Source organism: Suricata suricatta, chromosome 2 (genome assembly GCF_006229205.1).
Source record: "Suricata suricatta isolate VVHF042 chromosome 2, meerkat_22Aug2017_6uvM2_HiC, whole genome shotgun sequence".
In the NCBI taxonomy this organism is placed as follows: domain Eukaryota; kingdom Metazoa; phylum Chordata; class Mammalia; order Carnivora; family Herpestidae; genus Suricata; species Suricata suricatta.
Window position 1 is genome coordinate 139,969,357 of NC_043701.1, and position 13,690 is coordinate 139,983,046.

At 57.7% G+C, this 13,690-nt stretch overlaps 1 protein-coding gene across 4 annotated transcripts in view; it reads left to right on the plus strand.

The window, feature by feature from the left end:
- Nucleotides 1-353: 353 nt before the first annotated feature.
- Nucleotides 354-13,690, plus strand: part of ZMIZ1 (zinc finger MIZ-type containing 1) — a 181,366-nt gene continuing 168,029 nt past the window's right edge. For all 4 annotated transcript variants that reach the window (XM_029932022.1, XM_029932026.1, XM_029932025.1 and 1 more), the window contains exon 1: nucleotides 354-471. The gene's annotated coding sequence lies outside the window, so the exon portion shown is untranslated. The remainder of the gene's footprint in view (nucleotides 472-13,690) is intronic.

Here is a 13,690-nt window from a genome sequence, read left to right on the forward strand (position 1 = left end):
TGAGCAGAATCCCCAAGGCCAGGAGGGCTTGGAGAGCCGTAGAAGTGGAAGAAAGCACTCTAAGTAGAGCACTGAACCTCTCCCAAGGTGGGGAGCCCGGGGCCCCGGGCTGGCTGCGTGTGCCCACAGCCTGGTGCTGTGGCAGGGGCTGCGTAGGGGCTGGGGCCAGGCCTCTAGCATGAAGGGGAGGTGGCGGGAGGCATCCAGCATCCGGGATGGCCCCACCTCGGTGTGTCAGCTCAGCCAGAGGGGCCCTGGCGGGCAGAGGCTGCAGGTCTGTGAAGCAGGGGTGGGGAGCAACAGGGAAGGGTAGCTCAGAGCTCACTGTGCCCCTGGTCTGTCCCGCAGGACTTGTAGCGCTGCGCCCAGCCCCATCGGACCTCAGGAGCCGTCGCCGTCCTTCCTCCGCGGCCCCTCTCCCTGACACTCTCAGCAGCCGCACGTCCTGGTCGTCCGCAGAAGCCTTAGCAGGTGAGTGGGCTGGGCTGGACCCCTGGCGTGGCATGTGTGCTCGTGTGGGTCCCGGGGAGTGGGCAGCCGGGCTGTCCCCACAGAGGAACCAGGGGACCTTTTCACTTCTTCCTTGGCCTCCTCCTCTCAGACAGAGCCAGACAGTGGAGCGGGTAGCACCCTGGCCTGGGACTTTGACACTGGGGTGTATTCTTTTGCCGAGTCCCACGCAGCTTAAAGCAGGCCTGTGTCCCCACTGCTGGGGGCCTCGGCCCTCTCGTCTGTAGGTGAGAACACTCCCGGTGGGTCTGCTGACACGCTGAGCATTTCGCTGTGCCCTGGGCACCATGCGCAGGGCCGGTCGTTATTAACTGTTCATCTGCACACCAACCTGTGAGGCAGGTGCTGGTATCCTCCCCGTGACACAGACAAGAAAACTGAGGCTTGTGGTTGGGAAGTAACTTGCCCAACGTCCCATATCTGGCGGAGCCCCCTGTGGGGTTCACTTTTGGGTCTGTGTGGCCGCAGGGCACCAGTCCCTAATCCTCAGACCATTCTGACCCTGGCCTTGGCCACCTCTGTTAGCTTTTTTGGGGGGTAGGAACTGAAGCAATCATGGGGTCCTCAGAAGTGCCAGGTCCTAACCCAACACAAGGCCAAGGGAGGGCACTTTTACAAGGTAACTGCAGCTGCAGATGTCAGGGGCCGTGACTCATTTGTAAATGTGATGTGACATGAACCAGGTCTGGTCTCTGGCGTCCCCAGAGCGGCACCTATGGCCCCTTCTAGAGGAGGGGCGTGTGGCTGGGTAAGGTTCTCCCTCTCTTTCCCTCCCTCATTCAGTTTCCCTAGCTTGTATTAAGCACTTAATGTATGCCAGGCCTGATGTCAGGCCCAAGGGTACAGGGGAAGGGGCTCATCTCTTTCTGCCCTGTGACGGGGAAGCAGGGAGATCACAGCAGATGCTGTGCATGCCACATCCCAGTGGAGTGGACCGTGTTCAGAGGTTAGAGCCGGGCGTCCTGGGGGAGGTAACTCAAAAGTGAGGAGCATCGTGGGGAGACAAGGGATGGGTAGGAGAGCTTGACAGGATGGGGATGAGGTTGGCAAGGGCACAGGAAGATGCCAAAGGGCAACAAGTGCCAGGCTGGAGAACTAGATCTCAAGGGCAGTGGGGAGCCATGGAGGATGCTGAGTCAGGTGGGGACCTAACGAAGGTGGCTGCATTGGAGAGGCCATTGGAAAGACCCTGCTGGAAGCAGGGGGACTAGTGGGACTGTCCCGAGTTGCAGCAAGAGGTCAGGTGCCTCAAGTAGGGCCAGAGCAATGGGCACAGACAAGGGGTGAAAATATAAGACCCCAAGGCAGGGAAGTTGTCAGGATTGCAGTTGGCCAGGGTGGGAGGTGGGGCATGAGTGCAAGAAAGCTGCCAAGTTGTGGGGTGGGGGTTGATGATAGTGCTGTGAGTGAGGATGGGGAGGCTGGAGTCCTGGAAGGCTTCTTGGAGGTGGTGGGCCAGACTGTGGTCCAGTTATCTCTGAGGGAGCCAAGATTTTGGTGAGGAGGAAGATGATTGAAGTGGCATTATAGATACACATGGGCATCAAGTTCTCATGCAGAAATATTGATACCCATAGAAGTCCCAGAAGATTTTCCTCACTTCCAGGCATTCCCGTATGCATGAATACATGTACACACACACACTCGTGCACACAGATGCACACCTGTCCATGCATGCTAGGGGGATACAGATGTGGGTGCACACCTGTATGTGAATGGTCACATGCACAGATGCACACAGCGATGTACAGTTGCTCACATGCGTGTACCCACCGACATCAACCATGCATGCTCCGAACATATGCACGCACGCACAGATAGACTTGCATGCATGCACGTGCTCACAGACACACGCTCACAAACTGTGTTGACTCCACAGCAGAAAGGCACCAGCTCCCACGCTGTGCATGTTCCCACAGGTGCACAGGGCGGCCTTCACGTGCGCGCACAAGGCGGGAGGTGTTCTGAGGAGAAGGAGATATTCAGGGGTCGGTAGCTTCTCACCTGCCAAAACTCCGAGGGCCCAGGGACGGGTTCTGCCTGGTGTGTGGGGGCTGAGCCAGTGTGCGGGGAGGAAATTTGGGAAGGACCTCCAGGAGACAGCCAGACGGTGGGGAGAGATATGCCAGAGTGCCCTAGGGGGACGGAGCAGACCCGGGCATAGGAGCCTGGCTCTTGCAACGTCCCAGAGAAGTGAAAGTTCATTCACTGGCCCTTCCCACCTCTCCCAATAAGCATCCGTCAGCATCTCCTAGAATCAGGACTAGCTGCATGATTTGCCCAGTGAAAACAAAAAGAAGGGGCTCATTGTTCACAAATTATTACAGATTTCAAGACGGTGGCGGCAGCACCTGGAACCAAGGGTGGGTCCTTCTAAGTGTGGGGCCCTGTGCCTCTGCTTGCGAAGCCAGTCCTGCCTGTCATGGGGGTACCGATTGTGGGATTAAATGCCAAGAACTGAGTTTGGGTGCTGGCTCCACTGGTAGAGACCTGGGGCATGTCCCCTGTCACCTGTGGGAGTCTCATCTGCCAAGGGGAGAGATGTCACTCTCTTCACAGCAGTGCTGGCCTCCATGTTGTCCCCGGCAGCCCGGGACAGTGGCCTCAGTTAGGGTAGGACCACATCTTCTGTCAGGCAGTGGTGTTCAAGGATCCCCTGATCTTGGTCAGCCTCGTTTTTCCGTGCTTTGCCAAACCCACCGTGGCAGGGGTGGTGGGAGGGTCTGCTTTGTGTTTTATTTGCAATCTTAAGCCTGATCGTCTTTTGCGAACCTGTCTTGCTTGACAGATGCCTGGTCTCTGAGCCCAGCCTCTGTCTCCCAACCTTCGCCCTGGGACCCCTTCTGGAGCCACAGTGACCTCATGCACTGTAGACTTCTCTATAGTGTGCAAAGCTCTGTCACACTTCATCAGGCCCCTGAGCAAGCCCTTTAGAGGGCCCATTCCCGCTTGCTGAATGGGAAACACAGGCTAGCGCCTGGGCTGAGGTCAGGCCCACCACAGGCAGGGGGGCATACAGTGGCGACAGAGGATAGTCCGTGGGCTCTTGAAGTGTTTTGGAAGACTGCCTTTCTCCCCTGGAGAAGAGCTCCAGCCTCTGGCGCAGTAGAGACCCCAGGAGTGCCTGGGGAGCTCGGCAGCGCCCGGTGGAGCTGGAGGTCTGGCCAGCTGGAGTAGACAAAGCCCCACCCCTGATCCTCCCTGCGGGTGGCTTGGCCCCGTTCCCACAGCCAGACAGACTGGAGCCAGATGTATGTGGCTCCGGAGCTCGAGCAAGCCCCACACCAGGCGGACAGGTGAGAGGGCCCCAGCCAGTCTGGGCCATAACAGCCTACGAAGGGTGGACAGAGAGAGAGGGCTTCTCGCCAGGGGCATGACAGCTGGCCACGTGTGGCCGACACTCTGTAAAAGGTGCTCTAGACGCCTCTGGTGGATGAATGCGGAGGGCACTGACACGATCAAGGGTATGAACTCTGGGCCTAGCTCCACCTCTCTGTGATGCCAGACTAGTGCCTTAACCTCTCTGTGCCTCATTTCCTTATTGCTAAAGGAGGGATAAGAATAGGTCCTACCTCACCATGTTGTGAGGAATCCAGGGAACGAAGCCATGTGAATCCTTGCAACAGTGCCTAGAACATGGCTCGCGCCCCGCAGTGTGTGGCTTGATGGTGGGCGAGCAGCTAGAGCACGGTGATAGAACTGACGTGAATGCTGTGGACACATGGAGGGGGGTTGGTGGTGACATGGTCGGTGTCGTTTCAGAAAGGACGTAGGGAGACAGCAGGATAGGGGTTGGGCTGGATTTGAGTTTCATATGAGGTAATCACAAACAGTTGTCGATCACACCTCTGTGGGGAGGGACCTCGGGGGACGGCCACACTCCCTGGCCAGCCCCTCCAGCCCCTGGTTTGTGGCTTTGGGCTGCCAGCATGCCTACCTGTCAGCTGTCAGTCAGCAGGCTTCCAGCGTTACACGGTGGAAGGTGAGCTCGGGGCTGGCTGCGAAGACCTTGAATGCCAAGCCCAGCTCACAGCAGGCCTGGCCATGGCCACGGGGGGAGCTGGCGTTTCAGGGTCCCCATGTGGCATGCCTGTCAGTCTTCAGCACCAGCTGAGAATGCACACCCGATTCTCCATGCCTGGAATTTGTTGCCTGCAGCCCAGGCCCCTCCACCCCCAGCCTGCCCTGAGCCTACAACCCTGACCCCAGCCTGGAGCTGGAAATAGTCTTGAGCCCACTGATCATTCCTGCCGCAGGTGGGACCATCTCTGGGCCAGCAGAATGGGGCTGCTGGCCTGGCAGGCTCTCTGAGCAGAACTTTGTTCAAGCCTCGGCCCGGCTTACACACCTGCTGTGTGACCTTGAAGAAACGGCTGCCCTTCTCTGAGCAGTTATTTATTGGTTTGTAAGACCAGAGGCCTGGGACAGATCAGGGGTGACAAACTGCAATGATCTCAAGGGACTCAACAACCCAGTGAAGCTGAGATTATCCTATTATACAGATAAGGAAACTCAGAGCACAGAGAAGTTAAGAAGCATACCGGGTCACAGAGCTATTGGTATAGAGCTGGGATTTTTTGTGTTTTCCCCACTATGTCCAGCTGTCTCAGATGGGTACTTCATGTTTCTGAGTGACCTATTCCCTCTGTCAGCCAGTGTGCTGAATATTTCACAGGCTCCAGTACCGTGCTAGGTATTGGCATCCAAAAGTGAATCTGCCTTTGAGAAGCTGGGTAAGCACAGCCCTGGGCTTGAAAGTTAGAGTCTCCAGTGAGCAGGCTAGGAGGGGGGCCCTTGGTGGATGAAGGCAGTAGGAGCTGGGAGGAGCAGCTCTTCCCTGACACTAGAGAAGGCAGGAAGGGGGGACTGCCTGGAGGAGGAGGCTGGATCCCTACACAGAGGAGTGGAAGACTAAGGTCTTCCTGGGGTTTCTGCACAACTTGGCAAGGCGCACCCAGAGGGAGAGGAAGGTTCATTCAGCCACAGCTGGAAACAGATGCTGAGGCCGCCCCTGAGGGCCTCGAAGGCTGGGCCAGAGTCTGACCTTGAGAGTGGGGAGCCAAAAGGGCTGTCAAACAGCAGCTCCTCTGTGAAAGACAGGAAGGGAGGGTGGCCTTCAGCCCACTGACTGGGGCTCCTAGCTCCACCCAGAGATAGATGCTGACAGCAGGGAGGAACAGGGCTGGGGGCTTGTTTGCTCCAGCTAGCTGGACCCCCAGCTTCTCCAGGCCCTCCTTAGCACTGTGGGAGCCTCTGGGCCTCTCCTGGGTCACCATGTGCCCCCCTGCCAATGCAGGGCGAACCCTAAGTGAGGTGGTGGGGACACAGAGGCCTGATACCAGCCTAGGGCCATACAGCATCACAGAGGCAGGGTGCAGGAGGCCAGCAGGCCAGGCAAGAGGCATTTCTTCTGAGGATGGGAGGGAAGGTCTAGGTCCCCCTCTGGCTCACCCGGAGTCCAGTGTGAGCCTCTCCAGTTGGGTATCATCACCTCTGGAGGCCCGCAGGGCTACACATGCACCACAGGGACCCCTGCCCTCAGCCACGAGCAGGACTCTGCAAGGACAGGCTGGGATTTTTACGTCAAGAAGGACTCCCTGGGTGTTACTCACCATGGGTGCTTCTCCCTCCCACTGATGTTTGCTCACCTGGCTCTGTCTGAGCCCTGGGGTTGCTCTCCCTTTGGTCCATAAGCCACACATTTAGGATGAGGACAAGCACACCGCTGCCCTGTGTCCCAGGTCCCAAGCCTCAGTGGCCTTGCAGGGAGGGAGAGGATACTGGGCGGGACTGCCATGACGGGCATCTTTATTTGAAGCAAAAATCCCTCATGCCCTGGGGATGCATGGTGTTTAGAAATCATTTGGCCCGACACCTCATGGTACAGATGGGGAAACTGAGGCCCAGAGATAGGAGGGAACACCCAGAGTGGCCCAGTGTGGCACTCCATGCTTCCAGCTGAGCCCACTGCCACCCTGAACTGCTTTGGAAGCATGGCAGGTGTCGACCCTGGCAGGGCCCATGACCTGCAGTGGTGGTAGTGACCTGGCCATTGGGCACAGTGTTTCTAGAAAGGCAGGACCAACCGCTGAGGAGCTGAGGGCACAGAGATCAGAGCCCGGGAAGTTCTGGGGGGGTCTGTGGAGGTTTGCCCAGAACCGGCACTGAGAACTTGCATAGGGCCCCCTCAGACCTGGCTCCGTTAAGCCTCTTTTGTATTTCACCTCCTGTAATCACAACCTCTGCCAAGGCTTCTAACCATTAGGGCCTCTCTCCCCATCTGTTTACCAAGAAGTGAGGGCTAGAGATTGCAGGCCCAGATGCCAGGGCAGAGAGAATGCTCTGGAGTCAGGGCCCTATTTGAAAGCTGACAAGATACCCCCCAGGGTGAGAAAGGAAAGGAGACTCAGGAAGCTAGGGACTACCCATGGCCCTGGTCCGCCTTTGCCGGGCCACAGCAGGGTACCCAGCAGCCTGCATCTAAGACAGGTGGATCTCCAGGTATCTAGAAAACACATCTGGGCTCCAAGGGAGTCTAGGGTCAAAGAGGGCTTCCTGGGGCTCCTGGATGGCTCAGTCAGTTAAGCGTCTGACTCCTGATTTCAGCTTCAGTCATGATCTCATGGTTCCTGAGATTGAGCCCCTCGTCAGGCTCTGTGCCGATAGCATGGGGCCTGTTTGGGATTCTCTCTGTCTGTCTGTCTGTCTATCTCTTTCTCTCTCTCTCTCTGCCCCTCCCCCATGCATGCTTTTTCTCTCTTTCTCTCCAAATAAATAAATAAATATTAAAAAAAAAAAAAAAAAAGAGGGCTTCCTGGAGGAGGTGGAGCTCCAGGTGGACCCTGAAGAATGAACGTGACCGTGAACTGAAAGCATTCCAAGCAAAGGGACCAGCTGGCCAAGGCCCTGAGGCAGGCACTCTGAGTAGGGGTGAGGGGCAGATCAGTGGGCTGGATGGACAGCCCAGACTGGGCAGTGAGGAAGTGAGTTGGACGTGCCCCCTAGAGGCCAGATGGCAGAAGGAGGAGGAAGAAACTTGCACTTTGCGTCTAACTTACTAAATCCCTGAGCAGATTCCTGCCCTACATCCATGCCTCAGTTTCCCTCAGATCTCCCTGGAGTTGCAGACTCCAGGGCAGTGCCTCAGTGGAAAGGCCTGCCTTTGGGGAGGGCATGGGCAGGCTTCCTGGGAGTTGGCGGGCTGCTGGGCAAGGGTGCTGGTGCTGGACCCCGGCCTTCTCTTTGGCTGGGGAGAGCTGACCTCAGACTCCAGGGGCTTGCCGGCGGTCTCCCTCAGCCCGAGAGGAGGGGAGATCGGGCCCCCTGAGGCGGACCCTCCTGTGGGCTAAGGGTCTGGCTCCCAGAGTAGAGACTCTGAGAGTTTGGGGGCTGAGTCTCCCCTGCCCTTCCTTTCATCAACTATGCTGCTTTTCTGCGCTCAGAGAAGCGGGGGATGGGTGGCCATCCGCAAGGACGTGGGCCAGCTCAGAGGCAGGCACAGAGGAGGTGATCACTGGAGCACTGCACGCCAGTACCAGGCCTGTTACACGCTGCGGGCTCCGGGTACCGATGCCCTTATGAGTTCAAGTCCTTCCGGTAGCCTGGGGCTCAGCCCGGCTTGTGTTTGCTGTGCCTCCACTGACCCATGGCAACCCCTCTCACCCTCTCCCTATCAGCAGGGTGGTAGCCACAGGCTGTTGGACTCCTAGTCCCCAAGATTGCACAAATCTCCCCAGCAGTTTGCTTGGCAGCTGGCTCTGGGCTAGCCTGGGTTCCCACTCGGGAAGCCCAGAACTCTCTTCTGCAAGAACACAGCTACCACCCACAGCGAGAGGGGCAGGCCGCCCCCTGCAAAGCCTCTTCATGACCCAGGCTCCCACTACCCTCATAGATAATAAAATGGCTTTGTGGGGGTCCGTTTTGCAGAAACTGCAGTTCTGGAAGAGAAGGCAGGAGACTTGGCCAGGGTCATGCTGCCAAGCCAGAGCTCAAACCCAGGGTTCTAGGCCCCTGGTCAAGCTCCTTTGGGGGCCAGGCCAGTGTTTCCTGTTCATGGCCAGAAGGCAGATGCACCAGGGCCTAGAGGAGGGGGAGAAAGGGAGACCCACCCTGGGGGCCCTGGGGGCCCGGGAGCCCAATACCGAGACGCTAGTCACTGTCTCTCTTACTTGGCTCCAGCTCCTTTAATTGGCTGGGTCTGCCAGTGTGCTGACATTTACCTGGTGGGGAGGAGGGCCTCCTTCCTCTTGAATCTAGATGCTAAAAATAACTAGGCCCAGTTTCCCAGGGCCCCTGCCCAGCCAGCGCCTGGCTGCCCACCTCAGCGACCTTTTTCCTGGGTGCCGGAAGCTAATTACTTTGTGAGCATGCAGTGCCTCACGCTGAGGACGTCCTAGGGGTCATGGCAGAAATGGCATTGCTCGCTCAGCTCCTAAGACTGAAGAGAGGTCTCTGCAAGGCCTGCCTGACCCCCGGGTATTGGAGTGATGGGCCCCTGCATGAACTCTTGCACCCACCCCCTGTTTTCCCGGGAAAGGGGGTGGTACCCTGCCAGGCGGGCCACCCTACCCTTATGTGCGCAGGCCCCTTCCTAGAGCTGCTAGAGTTTCTCCAGGGTTGCCTAAACTCCAAGGGGAGGGGAGGCCGTGCCCCTCATCCTCAGAGTTCTCTGGTGTTCACCTCAAGTCCTATCATGGACATGGACAAGTTGTGGCCTGCTGCCTTTCTGCTGTCTCTTCATCCTGTTACATGAGCCACCAAGAGGCGCCCAGACTTTGGAGCTGGATGCGTTTAAATCCAGCTGTGCAAGTGTCTGAGCCTCTGTGTTCTCATCTCTGAAATGGGCATCATCAGTGATGTGGTTGTCAGAATGAAATGAGGTCCTTTGCAGAATGTGCTGGATCAAGAGAGTTGGGCCCCCAGGGCCACAAGGAGGCCTGAGTACCTCTGGGGGCTTTCCTTTTTCTTACTATGGTATACGTAGACCCTAGTCACCTAATATACTTGGTTGATGTGTTCAGACCAGAGGGGGACCCTCTTGATCCAGCCTGAGGACCAGGGACTGTGTCTCCGAGAACAGGCGTTCCCATGCAGCTCCAGAGTGGCCTGCCCCACCTGCCCCATCGGTGTGTCTGTCTCGTGCTTGCCCTGGTCAGTGTAACCAGAATTGTGTTGACATTGACCTACAGGTCCCTGGCTGTGGAGTCAGCCCAGTGGAAACAGAAGCCGTGTTCTGGGCTCAGTACTTGCTAGCCGTGAGCACCTGGCCAGTGGCTGAGCTCCCCCGTGCGTCGGTTCTGCATGTGACAATGGGGATGGTAACAGCCCCCAGCCCCGCAAGCTCTGGGAGATTAAACTAGCACATATGTACCGTGGGGTCTGGCTCGGGGTGCGCACTCAGGTGCATTAGGTAGTCCTCGTGGTGGTAAGAGAGTGGGAGCGGTCGGTGGTAATAACCGCGTCCACCTGCTCTCTGTTGAATGGTGAGAAGGCAGATGCTAAGTACTTTACATACATTACTGAACTTCAGCTTCATGACAGCCATATGCAAGGTGCTCTTATAAGCTCTGTGTTCCAGATGAGGACACTGAGGCACAGAGGGGTCACATACAATCTGAGAGTGGTAGAACGAAAATCCTGAACTTAGATTCAGCCCTGCTAGGGTGACCCACAGTTAAGGTTTGCCTGGGACCACCCCCAGTTTTAGGGCAAAAGTTCCATATCCCACACACCTGTCCATTCCGGGCACACCAGGACAGCTGAGCGCACTAGCCACACCTAAAGCCAGACCCTCTGGACCCCCTCCTTGGCTCTGGGGCTGCCTGCTGCACTCTGAGCTCTGGAGGTCCTGCTCCCGCTGGGCCCCTTCCCCCACCTCCCAGATCCCACTTCTAGACTGTCCTTGCCCATCCCCGGCAGCCCCTGCAGGTCCCCCAGCCCCATCCAGCTTCCTCTTCTCCCTCTCTCCCATCTGCCAGCAGGAGGGCCGTGGCTCCCCCCAACCACCTCCAGTCTTCACTCTCCCCATTTGCACTAAGGGCTTCCGCACCTCTGCTCCTGGCTTTCTAGAGATGCTCTAGAGACTTCTTCCTTAGAAGAGGGGAGGCAGAGTGAGCCCCCACCCCCAGCCCTGGCCCAGGCAGCCTGGCGAGATCCCACCGGCCCTTCCGCTGAATTGATGGAGGGCACTGCTGACAAAGGAGAAAGGTCAGCAGGGGGACAGAGCCGAGGTGGTGGCAGATTGCTGGCCGGCACTGCCCTTCCCCAAGGCAGGGCTTCCTAGGGGGCGGGACCCCATGCTCCTTGGGGTCCTAGTCAATTCCTATTGACTCCGGCAGCCGCGGGCTCAGCGCGGCTGAACCGTCAAGCCTTCAGAGGGCTAGGGGAAACACCCGGGTCATTCTTGACATCTCCCCCTCCCTCTTCCCCACATCCAACGGTTATTTCGACCCCCTGACCCATCTCTTGACCTTGATTCCTTCGCCACCCCCACTTTCTGCTGGCATTCGGGTCTGACCATCTTGCCCCTCAACTACTCAGCCCTTCCCCGCCCTCTGCTGCCCTCCCTAGTTTCCCACTGTCACCAAGAATAAACTCCAGATTCCAAGGCTGACATTAAGGCTCTTCTTGAGCTCAGAGAAGCTTCCCAGAGCTCTCTCTCCCTGTTTGAGTGTCTCTCCCTGCAGCCATGTGCCTTTCCAGGAACTGGGCCACCACTTTCCCCCCCAGGATGCTGTCCTCTGGGGGAGGTTGGAAGAGGTCATCTGTAGCAGGGCACCCTGAGGGCCAAGCCCGCAGCAACAGCCTGTGACCAGAACGCTGCCGCATGCATCACCCACTCCATGCCTTTCCTCAGACTCCCCCTTAAGCCACGCAGTGACCTCATGAGCTAGCTTCCAGAAGCCAGGAACTGCAAGTCTCCCCAGCTCACATAGAGGCTGAGCCCCAGTGAGGCCGGGAGGTACACTGGTTAGCGTGCAGGCTCCAGGACCCGACCCCGGCTCTTTTACTTACTAGCTGTGTGACCCTGGCAGTCACTTAACCTCTCTGAGCCTGAGTGGTACTATTTGTTGGCTCTGGGTAGTAATAGTCCCTCCTTCACAGGATGGGTAAGAGTCAGTGTAATGACAGGTGTTGAGTGTTCGCAGGGCCCTGGAATATCTTACAGATCAATAAAGTCATCTCTCATCATTACCATCCGAGCAGGCAGCTACCTACTCAGGAGATTAGGGCCCTGCCCCCCATATGGGCTCCTCCTGTGATTTGAATGGACCTTCCACTTCTGCCCCCTCACTGCCCCCTCTTTGCCCTTCATCCTGTCCCAGCGCTGCTCCCTCACATCCTCAATGACCCCAGCAACCTCAGACCTCCCCGACTTCGTGCTGTCCCCTGCGGTATCCACCCTGTGTCCACAGGACGCCTTCAGAGCAGGGGCCAGGATCGATTATCAGTTTCCCCTGTGGCCCCTCACAGGCACCTAGAGCATGGTAGGCGCCCTCTCGGGGTGAAATGATGTCCGCCAAGCCAAAGTCACCTCTAAGAACCACACAGCTGTGAGCAGCTGGCCCCTGTGCTCATCTGCAAACTGCTGAGGGGCATATCTGAGCTGGGTGCGACAATAGGTGAGGTGCCTGCCCACTCCAGCCTCCTTGGTGCGCTTGGGGGAGGCGGTGAGGGGACCGGGGTGCCTCCAGGGTTTGACCACCCTGTTGGAAGGTGTTTCAAAGCCGGTGCCTCTTCCCGTCCTCTGAACTGCCTTATTTGCCTGGGTCCCTTCCCCACCCCCACGGTTTTCTGTGAAATTGTGTTATTATATTTAAACAAATCAATTCCACTGCAGAGTTTTCCTGTCCTAATGATGAGTGTGCAGCACAAATGCCATTGATTCCTCACAGCCCTGAAAACCAGTTGATGAATAGCACCCGGGCTGGTCTTTGGAAAGGCACTTAGAGCAGCTCTGCGCAGCCCCCTCGGCTCCCCCGCCCAGGCCGCCCCCCGTCACGACCCCACCCCGAAAGTCGAGGTTGTGCAGTGAAAGGACACCCCCAGCGCCGCTGGGGTGGAATGTCATCACAAGGAGCTGGCCCCTCGTGCCGCTGAAACGATCACAGTGAAGATTTTTATTGATTTTGGCTGAAGGCGGGAGCGAGGCTTACGGAGCGGAGAAGTGGTGCGATGTGATCTTTGTCTTCCCTTACAAATTCAGAGCTCTGTCCCGAGTGACGAGTGACGGCAGACTGCGGCTCAGGCACCATCTCCAGACCTCGATGGCGCTGCTTTTTATTAAAGGGGCTGGAGAGCTGGCGGGGCTGACGAGTGCAAGGTTTCCCTTGGTGAAGTCCTTCGGAAAGCCCGTGGGTCAAAGTCACAAAGTCACCGCATGGGGCTTTGCCTTGCAGATCACGGCCTTGGGCGGGCTTGTTTGAGCTTTTTAATGGCCCGGGTTCGGGTGGACAAGGTATTCCTGCTTCTAGTTTAGAGATGGGCAGCCTGAGTCAAGGGCAGTCACTAGAGTGGGAGAAGGGCCCCAGGCCCTGAGTGCTCCCATCTCCCTCCTGCACCGGCGACACAGGAAGTTCCCCTGACTCCCAGCCTTTGTGCGGTCCCCTCGCCTGCCCCTGGGCTTTCTGTCCACGGAGCCCAGGTTGTGAGCTGCAAGGGCCTAGGTGGTGGTCATCATGCACGGGTCTCAAGCCGGCTCTCTGCAGCATGCCACACAAGCATGTGCGCTGGGCCGGGCTCAGGCAGGAGGGAGCAGCAGAGACTGCGGCACATGAGAATGCCTGCCTCCCCTAAATCCCTAAAAGTACAGAAGTTTTAATAACTCCGCGCCCATACCCTGTATGGGACGGGACTCTGGGCTGAATTTGTCACCGCCCATTGCCCATTCTAGTGCAGGCCTTTGTTTTGGAGACAAGAATGTGTGGCCTGGAGTGGAGAATGGCTCCTCAAGGTCACAGGGCAAGGCCATAGAGCTAGGAGTTGAGTCTGGGAAGAGGTGGGGCCTCTGGCAGTGCTGTCTGCTATCCCCCGTCGGCTTGGTGAGGCCACCCCAGCAGTCACTGTTAAGGGGTCAGGCAGGGGGTTCTGTTCTAGGACAGAAAGGCCCCTCACCCAGGAGACCCAAGAGTGGCCTGTGTGTCTCCCTTCCCTGCACTGTCAGGGCACTTATACCCCCCCA